This window comes from Zea mays, chromosome 4 (genome assembly GCF_902167145.1).
Source record: "Zea mays cultivar B73 chromosome 4, Zm-B73-REFERENCE-NAM-5.0, whole genome shotgun sequence".
In the NCBI taxonomy this organism is placed as follows: Eukaryota; Viridiplantae; Streptophyta; class Magnoliopsida; order Poales; family Poaceae; genus Zea; species Zea mays.
Genome location: NC_050099.1, coordinates 196,937,195 through 196,952,907, shown reverse-complemented (window position 1 = coordinate 196,952,907; position 15,713 = coordinate 196,937,195). Strand labels below are relative to the sequence as shown.

Sequence of the window (15,713 nt, the reverse complement as noted above, 5' to 3'; positions counted from 1 at the left end):
ACCTTACTCCGTGCTTTCATTGTGATCCTTGTTGTAAGGGCGAGAGACTCCAATCTTGTGGAGATTACTCGCAAACGGGAATAATCATCTAAAGGAAAAACCATGGTATTCAAGTTGATCATCGGATCACTTGAAAGAGGTTGAGTGCAACCCTCGTCCATTGGGACGCCACAACGTGGAAGTAGGCAAGTGTTACTTGGTCGAACCACGGGATAAAAATCGTGTGTCTTGTGTTGATCTCTCTGTGATTATTTGTGTTCACAAGAACTTGCTTCAAGTTATTTAGCCGTACTAACACTCATAACTAAGTTTTGTGGCTATTAGTGTTTGAATTTTACAGGATCACCTATTCACCCCCCTCTAGGTGCTCTCAATTGGTATCAGAGCCGTACTCTTCATGTAAGGGACTAATCGCCCGAAGAGATGGATTCTAAGGGAAAGGGGATGGTGGTCAACAATAAGGAGAAGGAGTCTCTCTTCAACGAGCCATGGGACGACAAGCCCACTGACTCAGGATCGAGTCACAAGAAGAGGGACGGGAAGAAGAAGAGGCGCATCAAGAAGATCATTTACTACGACAGCGACGCCTCCTCTTCTTCAACAAGAGACGACGATGACGATGACTCATCAAAAAAAGAAAATTGTTAATCAAAACTACTCTTTCGACTATTCTCGCATGTCGTACAATTCGAATGCACATTTACTTTCTATTCCACTATGAAAACCTCCACACTTTGATGGAGAGGACTACTCATTTTGGAGTCATAAAATGCGTAGTCATCTATTTTCTCTCCATCCTAGCATTTGGGAAATAGTGGGAAATGGAATGCATTTCGATAGTACGGATAACCCTGTGATGATAAATGAACAAATTCATAAGAATGCACAAGCTACCACTATTTTGCTAGCATCTTTATGCAGGGATGAATACAACAAGGTGAGCGGCTTGGACAACGCCAAACAAATCTGGGACACCCTTAAGATATCTCATGAGGGAAACGACGCCACCATGATCACCAAAACGGAGTTGGTGGAAGGCGAGCTGGGGAGATTTGTGATGATCAGGGGAGAGGAGCCAACACAAACCTACAATAGGCTCAAAACCCTAGTCCACAAAATACGAAGCTACAGAAGCACAAGATGGACGGATCATGATGTCGTCCGACTCATGCTAAGGTCATTTACTGTAATTGACCCCCATCCTGTCAATCTTATTCGTGAAAACCCCAGGTACACCAAGATGACGCCCGAGGAGATTCTTGGAAAATTTGTGAGCGGGCGCATGATGGTGAAAGAAGCACAATACGTAGACGATGCGCTTAATGGTCCACTACCCGTCTACGAGCCACAACTCGTTGCTCTCAAAGCAACAAGCAGCAGGGAGGCGCTACCAAACAAGGTAGCACAAGTTGAGGTTGCCAGGCTAAACCAAGATGAGATGGCCCTAATCATCAAGCGCTTCAAGACCGCACTGAAAGGATGCAAGGAGTACCCCAACAAGAATAAAACAAGGGGAAAGCGCTCCTGCTTCAAATGCGGTAAGACTGGTCACTTTATTGCAAATTGTCCCGATAATGATAGTGACTAGGGACAAGAAAAGAGCGGGAAGAAGGAGAAGAAGAAGAGCTACAGGAAGGCAAAGGGCGAGGCACACCTCGGAAAGGAATGGGACTCGGACTGCTCTTCTTCCGACTCCGACGATGAAGGACTTGCTGCCTCGGCCTTCAACAAGTCTTCTCTCTTCCCCAACGAACGCCACACTTGCCTCATGGCCAAGGAGAAGAAGGTAAGTGTTCGAGATACCTCTAAGTATACTACTTCTAGCGATGATGATTCTAGTGATGATGAAGTAGATTATACTGATTTATTTAAGGGTTTAGATAGAGCTAAAGTAGATAAAATCAATGAGCTAATTGATGCTCTAAATGAAAAAGATAGATTGCTAGAGAAGCAAGAGGACATTTTATATGAAGAACATGAAAAATTTGTTAGTGTACAAAAATCTCTTGCTTTAGAAACTAAGAGAAATGAAATGCTATCTTCTGAGTTATCTGCTTGTCATGAATCTATCTCTAGTTTAAAGATTTTGAATGATGATTTAAATGCTAAGCTAGAGTAAGCTAATAAATCTAGTTCATGTGTAGAGCATGTTGTAATTTGCAATAGATGCAAGGGCTTTGATGTTAATTCTTGTGATGAACACCTTATTTCTGTTGCTAAACTAAATGATAAGGTGGCAAGTCTTAATGCTCAACTTAAGACTTGCAAAATTGATTTTGATAAATTAAAATTTGCTAGGGATGCCTACACTATTGGTAGACACCCCTCTATTAAGGATGGACTTGGTTTTCGAAAGGAAACCAAGAACTTAACAAGCCAAAAGGCTCCCGTTCTCAACAAGGAGAATGGGAAGGCTCCTATGGCTAGTAGTTCTCAAAAGTGTCATGCCTACATTTATGATAGAAAATTTTCTAGGAATGCTCATTATAATAGGAGTTATGATCATGATGCATTTAATTCACATGCTATGTTTGCCTCTAGATCTACTTTTGTGCATGGTATGTAGAAGTAGACCTAGGAGAAGTAATGTTGTGCCTCATGTGGCTAGGAGAATGTGTAATGAACCTTCTACCATTTACCATGCTTGCAATACTTCATTTGCGCTTTTATGTAAGAATGAAAAAGTAGTTGCTAGAAAGTTGGGATCCAAATGCAAGGGAGACAAGACTTGTATTTGGGTTCCAAAGGCTATTGTGACTAACCTTGTAGGACCCAACAAGAGTTGGGTACCTAAAACCCAAGCTTAAATTGTCTTGCAGGTTTATGCATCCTGGGGATCTAGCTGGATAATCGACAACGGATGCACAAACCACATGACGGGGGAGAATAAGATGTTCACCTCCTACGTCAAGAACAAGGATTCCCATGATACGATTATTTTTGCAGATGGGAACCAAGGCAAGGTCAAAGGTTTGGGAAAGATAGCCATCACAAGCGAGCACTCTATTTCAAATGTATTTTTAGTAGAGTCAGTAGGGTACAACCTCCTATCTGTAAGTCAATTGTGCCACATGGGCTACAATTGTTTGTTTACAAATGTTGATGTATCTGTCTTTAGAAGGAGTGATGGTTCATTAGCGTTTAAGGGTGTATTAGACGGCAAACTCTACTTAGTTGATTTTTCGAAAGAGGATGCCGATCTAGATGCATGCTTAATAGCTAAGACTAGTATGGGCTGACTGTGGCATCGCCGTCTAGCACATGTTGGGATGAAGAACCTTCATAAACTTCTAAAGGGAGAACATGTGTTAGGACTAACCAATGTCTGTTTCGAGAAAGATAGACCTTGTGCAGCTTGTCAGGCAGGAAAACAGGTGGGGAGCACTCATCACAGCAAGAATGTGATGACAACATCAAGACCACTAGAGCTTCTTCACATGGACCTCTTCGGACCCGTTGCCTACCTGAGCATCGGGGGAAGTAAGTATGGTCTTGTAATTGTTGATGATTTTTCCCGCTTCATTTTTGTGTTCTTTTTGCAGAATAAATCAGAAACCCAAGGGACCCTAAAGCGCTTTCTAAAGAGGGCTCAAAACGAATTTGAGCTCAAGGTGAAAAAGAAGAAGCGACAACGGGTCCGAGTTCAAGAATATGCAAGTGGAGGAGTATCTTGAGGAAGAAGGCGTCAAACACGAGTTCTCCGCTCCCTATACACCACAGCAAAATGGTGTGGTAGAGAGGAAGAACATGACACTTATCGACATGGCGAGAACGATGCTTGGAGAATTCAAGACACCCGAGCGATTTTGGTCGGAAGCTATGAACACAACTTGCCATGCCATAAACCGGCTCTACCTACATCACCTTCTCAAGAAAACTTTTTATGAACTTCTTACCGGTAACAAACCCAACGTTTCTTACTTTCGTGTATTTGGGAGCAAATGTTACATTTTGGTGAAGAAAGGTAGAAATTCTAAATTTGCTCCCAAGGCAGTAGAAGGGTTTTTACTAGGGTATGACTCAAATACAAAGGCGTATAGAGTCTTCAACAAATCATCGGGTTTGGTTGAAGTCTCTAGCGACGTTGTATTTGATGAGACTAATGGCTCTCCAAGAGAGCAAGTTGATCTTGATGACATAGATGAAGATGATGTTTCGACGGCCGCAATGCGCACGATGGCGATAGGTGATGTGCGACCACAGGAATAACAGGAGCAAGATCAACCATCTTCCTCTACAATGGTGCATCCCCAACTCAAGATGATGGACAGGTTCCTCAAGAAGAGGCGCGTGCTCAAGGGGGAGCACAAGAAGAACAAGTTATGGAGGAAGAAGCACCACTGGCCCCTCTAACTCAAGTCCGAGCAACAATCCAAAGAAATCACCCCATCGATCAGATTCTGGGTGACATAAGCAAGGGAGTAACAACTCGCTCATGTTTAGCTAATTTTACTCGTTTGTCTCTTCTATTGAGCCTTTCAGGGTAGAAGAGGCCTTGCAGGATCTGGACTGGGTGTTGGCCATGCAGGAAGAGCTCAACAACTTCAAGAGAAATGAAGTTTGGAGCCTGGTGCCCCGTCCAAAGCAAAATTTTGTGGGAACCAAGTGGGTGTTCCGCAACAAGCAAGACAAGCATGGGGTGGTGACAAGAAACAAGGCTCGACTTGTGGCAAAAGGTTATGCCCAAGTCGCAGGTTTGGATTTCGAGGAGACTTTTGCTCCTGTGGCTAGGCTAGAGTCTATTCGAATATTATTAGCCTATGCCGCTCACCACTCTTTCAGATTGTTTCAAATGGATGTGAAGAGCGCTTTCCTCAACGGGCCAATCAAGGAGGAGGTATACGTGGAACAACCCCTTGGCTTTGAGGATGACAGGTACCCCGACCATGTGTTTAAGCTCTCTAAGGCGCTCTATGGACTTAAGCAAGCCCCAAGAGCATGGTATGAATGCCTTAGAGATTTCTTAATTGCTAATGCTTTCAAGATTGGGAAAGCCGATCCCACTCTTTTCACTAAGACTTGTGATGGTGATCTTTTTGTGTGCCAAATTTATGTCGATGACATAATATTTGGTTCTACTAACCAAAAGTCTTGTGAAGAGTTTAGCAGGGTGATGACTCAAAAGTTTGAGTTGTCGATGATGGGTGAGTTGAACTACTTCCTTGGGTTCCAAGTGAAGCAACTCAAAGACGACACCTTCATCTCCCAAACGAAGTACACACAAGATCTTCTCAAGCGGTTTGGGATGAAGGACGCCAAGCCCGCGAAGACACCAATGGGAACCGACGGGCATGTCGACCTCAACAAAGGAGGTAAGTCCGTTGATCAAAAGGCATACCGGTCCATGATAGGTTCATTGCTTTATTTATGTGCTAGTAGACCGGACATTATGCTAAGTGTATGCATGTGTGCTAGATATCAATCCGACCCAAGGAATATCATCTTGTGGCCGTTAAGCGAATTTTTAGATATTTAGTTTCTACTCCTTGCTTCGGGATCTGGTATCCAAAGGGGTCTACCTTTGACTTGATTGGATACTCAGACTCCGATTATGCTGGATGCAAGGTTGATAGGAAGAGTACATCAGGGACGTGCCAATTCCTAGGAAGGTCCCTGGTGTCTTGGAGTTCAAAGAAACAAACCTCTGTTGCCCTATCCACCGCTGAGGCCGAGTATGTTGCCGCAGGACAGTGTTGCGCGCAACTACTTTGGATGAGGCAAACCCTCTGGGACTTTGGCTACAATCTTAGCAAAGTCTCACTCCTATGACAATGAGAGTGCAATCCGCATGGTGGATAATCCTGTTGAACACAGCCGCACTAAGCACATAGACATCCGACATCACTTTCTAGGAGACCACCAGCAAAAGGGAGATATCGAGGTGTACCATATTAGCATCAAGAACTAGCTAGCCGATATCTTTACCAAGCTGTTAGATGAGAAAACCTTTTGTAGGTTGCGTAGTGAGCTAAATGTCTTAGATTCGCGTAACTTGGATTGATCTAGAGCATACATGTAGTCTATGCCCTTGATCATGTTTCTTCATGCATTTATGTGATTTGTTGCTTATTTATGGTGCTCAAGTTGTGCAAGGGATCCTCGGACCTCACAAGTCCATGTGTGAATGATGCACATATTTAGGGGGAGATGTGCTACAACTTGACCCTTTGAGACTAACCTTTGTGTTTGAGTATACTTGATGTAGTCTCAAAGGTGCATTGAAAGGGAAAGGTGAACTTGGACCATGCAAAGACTTCCACTGCACTCCGGTATTTGTGTACTCACCTCCAAGTTCATACTTATGCTCTCATTGCCATGTTGCTCTTAATTGACATGTTGGTGAGGCAATGGGGTTAAAGGGCCAAGAATGATCCCATTTTGGTGCTTAATGCCAAAGGGGGAGAAATTAAGGCCAAAGCAAATGGATCAGCTACCACTTGTGAATTTTGATAACAATAGAGATAGAACTTTTGATTTGTCGAAAATACTCTTATTGCAAAATTTTGTCTCTTGTGGGGGAGAATTTTTGATTATGGGAAAAAGGGGGAGTTTTTGGCACTTGATCAATTTTTCTCTTGGAATATCTCTCCTTGTGCCCAAACAAGCGTATTTGACTTACAGATAGGAAAATGAATTTGATTTGCAAAAACAAACCAAGTGGTGGCAAAGAGCGATCCAAATATGTCAAATTATAGTCAAAAACAATTTGGTTCTCAATTGCATTGATGTTGCACATCTTTTGGTTGCTTTTGGTTGTGTTGGCATAAATCACCAAAAAGGGAGAGATTGAAAGGGAAATGTGTCTTTGGGCCATTTCTATAATGTTTCGGTGATTAAGTGCCCAACACATATTCTTTAAGTCCTAATGTACCAAAGATTGAAAAAGTGCAAATCAAGACATGAGGTATGTTTCTAGACTTAGTACATTTGTTTTGAATACTAATGAAGTTATCTAAGTGCTAGAAACAGTGAGAAAAGAAGAAGAAAAGAAACCAAAAAGACTTGGCTCGCTGCAGCCAAAACTCAGCTCAGTCTGGCACACCGGACTGTCTGTTGGGGCACCGGACAGTGTCCGGTGCGCCAGGCTGGTCTCTAGTGAAAAGGCTGCTCTCAGGAAAAGATCAGCGGCGTACGGCTATAATTCATCGGACTGTCCGGTGGTGCACCGGACTGTCCGGTGAGCCAACGGTCGTCAGCGCAATGGTCGGTCGCGCAATCCGCAGGCGACGCGTGGTCCGCACCAACGGTCGGCAGGGGGCACCGGAGTGTCCAGTGTGCACCGAACAGTGTCCGGTGCGCCATCGTGCCCGAAGCTGCAACGGTCGACTGCGCCCTATTTGGAAGGCAATCGCGCACCAGACAGCTACAGTGACTGTCCGGTGGCGCACCGAACAGTCCGGTGCACCACACGACAACAGGCAAGATTAGCCTTCCAAGATTGTCTTCAACGGCTCCTAGCTGCCTTGGGGCTATAAAAGGGACCCCTAAGCGCATGAAGGAGTGACCCAAGCATTCACTAAGCATCCTAAGGCATCCAGACTCTATTCCCACGCATTCGTTTCGTTGTGTTAGAGATTTGAGCTCTATTCGAGTCGAGGACTCCCTGTGTTGTCATTTGAGCTCAAGTCTTCTCTTGTGTGCGTGGGTGTGCTACAATTTGTGTCTTTTGTGTGTTGCTCATCCCAACCTTACTCTATGCTTTCATTTTGATCCTTGTTGTAAGGACGAGAGACTCCAATCTTGTGGAGATTCCTCGCAAACGAGAATAATCATCTAAAGGAAAAACTGTGGTATTCAAGTTGATCATCGGATCACTTGAAAGGGATTGAGTGCAACCCTCGTCCATTGGGACGCCACAACGTGAAAGTAGGCAAGTGTTACTTGGCCAAACCACCGGATAAAAATCGCGTGTCTTGTGTTGATCTCTCTGTGATTATTTGTGTTCACAAGAACTCGCTTCAAGTTATTTAGCTGTACTAACACTCATAACTAAGTTTTGTGGCTATTAGTGTTTGAATTTTACAGGATCACCTATTCACCCCCTCTAGGAGCTCTCAATCATGGAGATGAGATGTCAACTATCCATTGGTTTTGTGTTCTTTGATTATTTTTTTAATATTAAAGTTTCAACATTTAATATCTACTACATGATATATGTGTTTTAAAATTTGGGCTTTGTTGTGAATTTCGAACTTTGATATGAATTGTGGGCTCTATGCGAACTTCGGGGCATAATTCGAATTTCAGTCTTTTTTTACAATTTCGAGCCGTCCAAAATAAACTCAACACGTTTAACCAATAATGTGCTAGACCATGAGTCGAGGGCTAACCCCATAGGTCGACACAACACATAATTTATGGACCGAGCTCGACTAAAATTCAATCGTGCGGGGCTTTTTCGGGCTTGGACCGGACCGGGTGGCCCCAATATACACCTATAGTCTGAGGTCAAGCTAATTTTTTAAAATATTCCTACATTTAATTTGGAAACTCAAATCATTTTGGACATTGGAATATTAAGGTAGAAATAAACTAAGGGTTTGTTTGAATGGTGGCTCCAAAAAGTTTGCATGCCAGACGTTGGATTTTCTATGTATGGAGCCAAGATAAGTTGCCTGTGAGACATTTGCCTCTTAGTTTACCATCTAAATGAACCCTAATTTATCTCTCAATCCTCTTCGTACCAAAAGATTTGAGTTTTCAACCTAGCACTAAGAATGTATTTGGTTTGAGATCAAATTAGGATGAGTCGGAGGCGACACCGTCCTCTCATTGAATCATGTCGTCACCAAAAAATTACTCCATTATTTATCTCATCCTCACTTAATTATCATCCAAACAATATAAAAATGGTCACCCTATTACACATTTCTTATACATTCAACCAAACGTAGTCTGAACTAATCTCTACTACTCATTAAGTTTCTAATGTAGGCGTCCACATAGTAGCGGTGCACGATTCTGCCTCGGTTGAACGCCCGCGCTCCCCACCGCCGCCGCAATCATCGCCCACGCGCGGATCCCCCACGATCCTCCCCACCGCCGCCGCAATCAACGCCCACGCGGATCCTCCCCACGATCCCCACCCCGCACACCCCACCCTTCCATCACCGACCGGAATTATCGATCCAAAGCTCCCTTTAGAGCTCGAGCTCTATCCAACCCACAAACGGGATCCCGATGCCCATGGCGGCCTCGGTTCGTCTCGCCGCACCGGCTGCCTCGCCCCCGCTGACGTGCCGAAGATGGGCTCCTTTTCTCGCCGCGTCACATCCACAGGCGAACCCGCCGCCTCCCGCACCGCGCTTGCGGGTGCCCACTCTCCTCTCCGGGCCTCCCCTGTTCCCCGCGATTCCTGCGCCAGAGCCGCCGTCCGGAGGACACCGTGTGCGGCGTCGGCAATAGGTGAAGGTGTGGAGGCGGAGTCCATGGCGCTGCTCGCGCTTGGCTGCTGCACTGCAGCCGCCGCTCTCGGCGCGACACGGGCAGCGACGGGGGACTCCATCAAGGCATCAGGATTCGGGCTATGGGTGGCAGAGTCGCTGCGGAGGCTCGGATGGCCCGACGACACCGTCGTGTTCGCGCTCGCGACGCTGCCGGTGATCGAGCTGCGGGGGGCGATCCCGTTGGGTATTGGTTGCACAGATCCATGGCTCCACAGATCCAGCACCATCCAGTCACGTGAATCATGTTTCTTGTACTATGGCCCGAGATCGCGTGAATCATGGAGCTGGATGAGGTTGCTGTTACCACCGGAGAGGAAGACGATACAGTGCTTCTGGACATGTGAGTCATCTACAACCGCTTTGATTCTCTCCCTCCACGATCCGACCGGCAACAAGGAGGAGCACCAGTGGCAATGAGTCATCTACAACCCTAAACCCAGTGATTCATCCATATCCATGTGAATCCCCAATTCCTTAGCATCTTGTATAAGATAGGTGCAGCAAACAAAGTCTTTTCGTGTTTCTTGTACTAACTGAATCACCTATGTGTAGATCTAATACTTCTCGAGCGCACCTAAGGGATGATTGTTTAGTTCCACTAAGAAAAATTGAGAGGCAATATATCTGCCACTATGAGAACTTTGGCGAGGTATTGTTTATCATCCTAAAGTAATCTTCGATCTGCAAAGGCATGGTTCCATTTCAGTTGCAAAGATGAACGTGGTTCAATGAAGAAAAAGAGAAAATAGCTAATAGCTCCATAATTATCGGAATTGAAAAAACATGTGTACATAGCTATGCGTGGATTTACAACAGATAAAAAGCGCAAATACATATCATATTTTCCCATTACAGAATAATAGTGCATGTCAGTGTTCAATTTGTCAGTTGCTTGATTAATCTTTTTTCTGCTATATCAGATTTTGCAGAAATTCTTAGATAGCTCTAAGTTGAAGAGACACTTTCTTATTCATACAAGAGAAAAGAATTTTGTGTGCCCACATGAAGGTTGTTATTGTTATTATTATTGTTATTCTTATTATTATTTATTTGACAATATGTGTGATTTTAATTTAAAGGCACACATGAAAACACATTCTGCAAATAACTAGCATGTGTGCCAGTACCCAGAATGTGGCCGAAGACACAGGAATCAACATTAAGAGCTCATTTCAGGTACTACATGTAAATTTCTGCTTGTGAAAGAATTGTGTAACAAGACAAATATAGGTTGTTGGCCTGCAGAATCCAAGTGCGTCGGTAATGAACCATAGTGCAATTGGAGATCGACATCAGCCCCCTAAGTCAGCAAAGGTCCCAGCAACACCTCCAGCTCCCTCAGTTGAGCGCCCTTATGTCTGCTGCTAGAGACTCTCCACCAACTGCATATCCTATTCTGCTTTTTAATTAACTATGTGCATGCTGCAAGCTATTCAGGTTGACATATTTTCTAGGGCAGATGCTCTGATGGTGCCTTTGTTCCTTTTCTTTTGCTCTCTCCTTTTGCTGTGGCACATGATAATTATCAGACTATTAGTGGAGATCTGATGTTCTTTATATTAACTAGATCCAAAAACATCAGTCTAATGTTTCAGTATTGCTCATGTAGAAGAATGGTGAACACTAGAAGGTTGTGGAGTCCTAAAGACGAGCAAGCCTGGGTCCATGATAGATTTGATGTGATGGATATGCATGATTTTCATGGTGACAATGTAAGTTTTATGTTTTCTTATTTTGTATGAATAAAAGTACACTAGACATATTTTTGAATCACTTGCTAATTAGGGTCAACTGAAATCTGTGCATCGATTTTCATGAAAAAAGTATACTACAATATTTGTTTCAGTATTCTATCAGACTAATGTTCACAAATATTGTGGAATTCCTCTACATTCTTCTGGTTCACCATTCCCTGCTACTATCCATTGAAAGGCATTGTCACACTGTTTCAAATATGAACATGTCGTCCCTACGCTTAGACTGAAGAAACTGTAGTGCACCTTTTCTTTAGCTGCCCCTTCGCACAAGCTTGTTGGGAGCCCATCCTTTTGAGGAATAATGTTAATATGTATCCATTGTCTAACTTAGAGAGCCTAAGAGCCCATATCAATTCTTCAAATTGGTATAGCAGATGCATCTCTAGGAGAACCATTATTCAAATTCGGCTGGCTAATTTCCTCAAAAGTTGCAGATGAGCTATCAGTTGGAGGTACATCACAAATGCACAACCTGGACAATGCACATTTAAATAACTTGCAAACATAGCTGTTCAATCTTTGTTGTCCCCTTGAGGTCTTCGGTAGTCAGTAATTCAGCTTTTTCATAATTTAGGTTGGATATAATAAGAGGTTGGCTCTTCCTGAGAGCTTGCTCGGTCAAAATGTTCAGAATCAACTATTCATAAAAAATTCATAGCTTGCTTTCTATTGGTTGTGTTAGCTTCAAATAATTAGTTGTGCCTGCATACACTCATGGAATCTTTTTACATGACACAATTTAAGCTTTCTGTATTCAAGAGATTAGTTTTCTAAAGAGATGTCTCTTTATGGTTTCAGTTTTTGTGGTTTTACACATCCCTTAACTAGAATGATTTGGAAATTTGGTTGTAGTTTCTAAAAAAAATTCTCTACATAACCAGCTTTCCTTTTTGAGGCATGGTTTATCATTAAAATTTTACTTCACACAATGGAAACCTAGAGACTAACATCAACACTAAGGGACTAGCGGAAAGAAAAAATGAGCAAAAGATAGAAGACAATTATATACCTTATTTTTAGATTGATATCTACAGCTACATAGATGCTAGATAAAAATGACGACAACTTTATTGCTATTGTCAAGCAGTTAACCTGGATCAACACGCCTTGAATATAAGCATGGTGAAGCGCGGCTATCTTGTCAAACAGTTATAGCATGCTACCGAGGAAGGTCGCAGGTCCATATGTGGTCATTTGTCAACATTTTTTCATTTGATTTGGTGCCTCCATGGTCTATGTATGGATGTCATATTTCTCATGACATGATCATTGCTAGCTTAGCCATATTGTTCATTTGACCATATTACTCAGCAATTAAGTCCGTACTATTTTAGTTATTATTTGTTACTGACACATGTTATTTTGTTACGAATCTCTTAGTTACTCTTTTGTGTGTGTAAGCTTCCTTTCTTTTCTTTTACTAGGTTTCAAAATTCATGGCATGCTAATGTCTGTTTTTAGTGTCACATACTTGATAAGTTGTTTGTGTTGCATACCTGAATGACCAGGAAAAAAGGTCAGAGAGTAAATCGACGAGCCATCTTCAAATCATATCTTGTTGCAGTACCATATGCGTGCTCACTGTCACTTGAATTGGTCTTTCTTCACGCAGGCTAGAACTTCTGTGCTTCAGCTCTCCGCCTCAGTCTAAATGGTCACCAGAGCAGGGATTCATGAAATAGGTGACAAAAACCGGAGAGGACCAAAAGTACTGGCATATTAATTTCAGATTTTTAGTACCACTTATGTCATTAACATTAGCAATGGTAAATTCCTCTTATTTTGTTAACGTATCTCTCAACATGCTTATTTATATTTATTTGCTGCAGAACATATTAAATCTTTGCTTAATTTTGAATTGTTCGCTATAAATTAGAACTTATATGTGCATATACATGTAGTCATGTATCAAATCCGCCGTTCAGTCATTCAGTGCTCTGTTCAAGTGTAAGTGTTCAGTACCCAATTTTTAATCATGTTTAGTATTACTACATCGTGGTTCATGATGTTCACTTGGAAAATGATGACCTTTTTTGTTCTTTGATAGGTGGATCCTGTTTCCCACCAAGTCAAGGTTTGTGAATTCGGGAGTGCTAGAATCTTGGTATGTACATGCTCTATAATAACATCAAGAAATATAATATTTTAATTTCAATACATATTTATAGAATTGAAACTGATAAGATAGTAAATAAATGGTCATGCTACAAATCTTCCACAAGAGAATGCCTCCAGAAGCAATGGATAGGCTTCTAGAAAAAGATAAAGTGCCAAATCCATGCTATAGAGTATGGACTGAGGTACTAATTTTCCTTATCTGATGAACCATCTGCTTGGTGCTGTGACGATCTCTAGGATATGCGGCTTGCTAAAATGATATTGATTGCTTCGTTGGTTACATTAGTTCTACTATTACCATGCTGACTTGATTAATGGCCTTCCTGACTATCATTTGGTTATCTCATGTTTCTGAAAATAAAAGATAACCATTCCTGTAAAAGTGACTAACGTTGTTGTGCGCTTAATCTGCATTTGTATTTGTTTGCCTTATTACACTCGCTTGCCTTTATCTTGTGTTTTCTATGTATAAGTGTGCAATTTTGGCATTTTTGTATATCTGTTACTGTTGTTCTCTACCTACCCACGTTAGATAAATGATTCACATGGCACTGTACAAGATTCAACATTGGCATGATTCTAATTGAACTTTCGAGCCAGAGCAGAGCATTTTGATAATACCAAAAAATGTCCTGGTGTACCAAAGGAGGGCATGCCAATGGCTGTGAAAGCTGACCATAGGAGACCTCATGCCTTGTCTTGGGAGGTCTGTTTTCTCACTAGGCATCCTGATTTCTTGTGTTTTATTTTTCACTTCTGTGTATTATGATTCTTTGACATACTACATCAGCATATCTTGTTGGCTCCTATTGAAGGCCAGCAGGAAAAAAAGGTCAGAGAGTAAATCGACGAGCCATCTTCAAATCATATCTTGTTGCAGTACCATATGCGTGCTCACTGTCACTTGAATTGGTCTTTCTTCACGCAGGCTAGAACTTATGTGCTTCAGCTCTCCGCCTTAGTCTAAATGGTCACCAGAGCAAGGGCAACGCAGAATCAGGTGCCCATTCTATGTTGCTGAAGTAGAAGCACATGTGCTCGCAGTCGAAAAGCATGGAATAGGAAGATATAGTTTCCTATCCCCCCTCATTCGACCTAACAAAACTCCTTGGTTTCTATATTCTCACTAAAGCAAAAATATATGTCTTTGCATATATTCGCTACAGACAGTTCTACCCCATGTTAATAGAACAAGCTAGGTTTAGTGTATTTATATTTTATCAAAGTCCTTGTTTTTCGTTTATTTATGTCACTTTTACAATCACACTTGTCTTTATAATTGCTTCTATTTGATTTTATTGTGAGGTGTTTGTGTTAACTTCGAGAGAACACCAACACACTGCTTACTGACGGAAGGGCTCTTTAGTTCTTTCAGTTTTTTTTGGAGCGAACGTTACATGTTTGCATGTTCCAAAGCAAACGTCAGAAATCAAGTTTTATCTGTAGAGGTTTGCTGGCATCCTTGAGGCCATCCTCCATTTGAAATGGTCTCACATTCCATTGCCTTGGGTAGTGGCATCGCTGCATTGAAACTTTGGGACTGGCCATGAGACATATATTTTCTTCTTTCAATACTTATGATGATTCCATGCTAAGTTCCGGTGCTTTGGAATACTTGATTGTTTAAGTCTTCTATTGATTTCTATTGTCTATTCTTCTGCCTTTTCTCTTGTTATTAACTATTGAACTGGCCTGGCTCTACCTTTTTTGTTATTAACTGTTGAACTGACCTGCTCTACCTTTTTTGTTATTAATTGTTGAACTGACTTGGCTCTACCTTTTTTGATATTAAATGTTGAACTGACCTGGGTTGCTGCCTTTCATTTGCAGATAATGTTGGAGTGATTGTGAATCCCAAGGGTGATATGAAAGGTATGAATTGTCCACTATAATTCCTCCAACATTGGGCCTATTCTGTTTGGCATGGCATGACAAACTATCAAATTTGTCTTGCAGGTTTCTCTATCACTGGACCTATCGGCAAGGAGTGTGCTGATCTTTGGCCTAGGATTGCTAGCGCAGCAAACGCCATCGTTTGAGAGCTTGTTGGAATATGTTCAGACTTCTATATGATCATCTTATTATCAGTTGCTAAGAGTGCTATTGGGCTTAATGGGCCCTTTATGTTTGTTCACTTAATTTTGTAGTAAACAGAATTTGGTATACCAAGGGGATCTATATAACGATGTATGCCATAAATTTTCTGACTACCATTTCTCATGAAATGCTTATATTGTTTATATTGCTTTGGTGACAACAAAATTTTTGGTAGTTAATTTGTTTCCCATCCTTTATGTTTGTTCACTCAATTTTTATTTGTTTCCCATCCAACTGAAATGTTTTAATGTCATCATTCTTCCTCATTTGTATGAACATGTACAAGAGTTTTTTT

The 15,713-nt window shown here is 42.0% G+C and overlaps 1 long non-coding RNA gene across 14 annotated transcripts; it reads left to right on the top strand.

Annotated features, from left to right (window-relative positions):
* The first annotated feature begins 8,966 nt into the window (after positions 1-8,966).
* On the top strand, positions 8,967-15,513 carry LOC103654384 (uncharacterized). Of its 14 annotated transcripts, none has more exons than XR_004857914.1 (7): positions 8,971-10,622; positions 10,692-11,158; positions 12,291-14,027; positions 14,112-14,153; positions 14,250-14,321; positions 15,152-15,193; positions 15,278-15,513. It is a non-coding gene; the product is annotated as an uncharacterized lncRNA (long non-coding RNA). The 14 variants fall into 14 exon arrangements; XR_004857910.1 differs by having other exon boundaries at positions 8,975-10,622; positions 12,291-13,150; positions 13,251-13,307; positions 13,927-14,321; XR_004857907.1 differs by having other exon boundaries at positions 8,967-9,904; positions 9,999-10,622; positions 12,291-14,321.
* Positions 15,514-15,713: the final 200 nt, after the last annotated feature.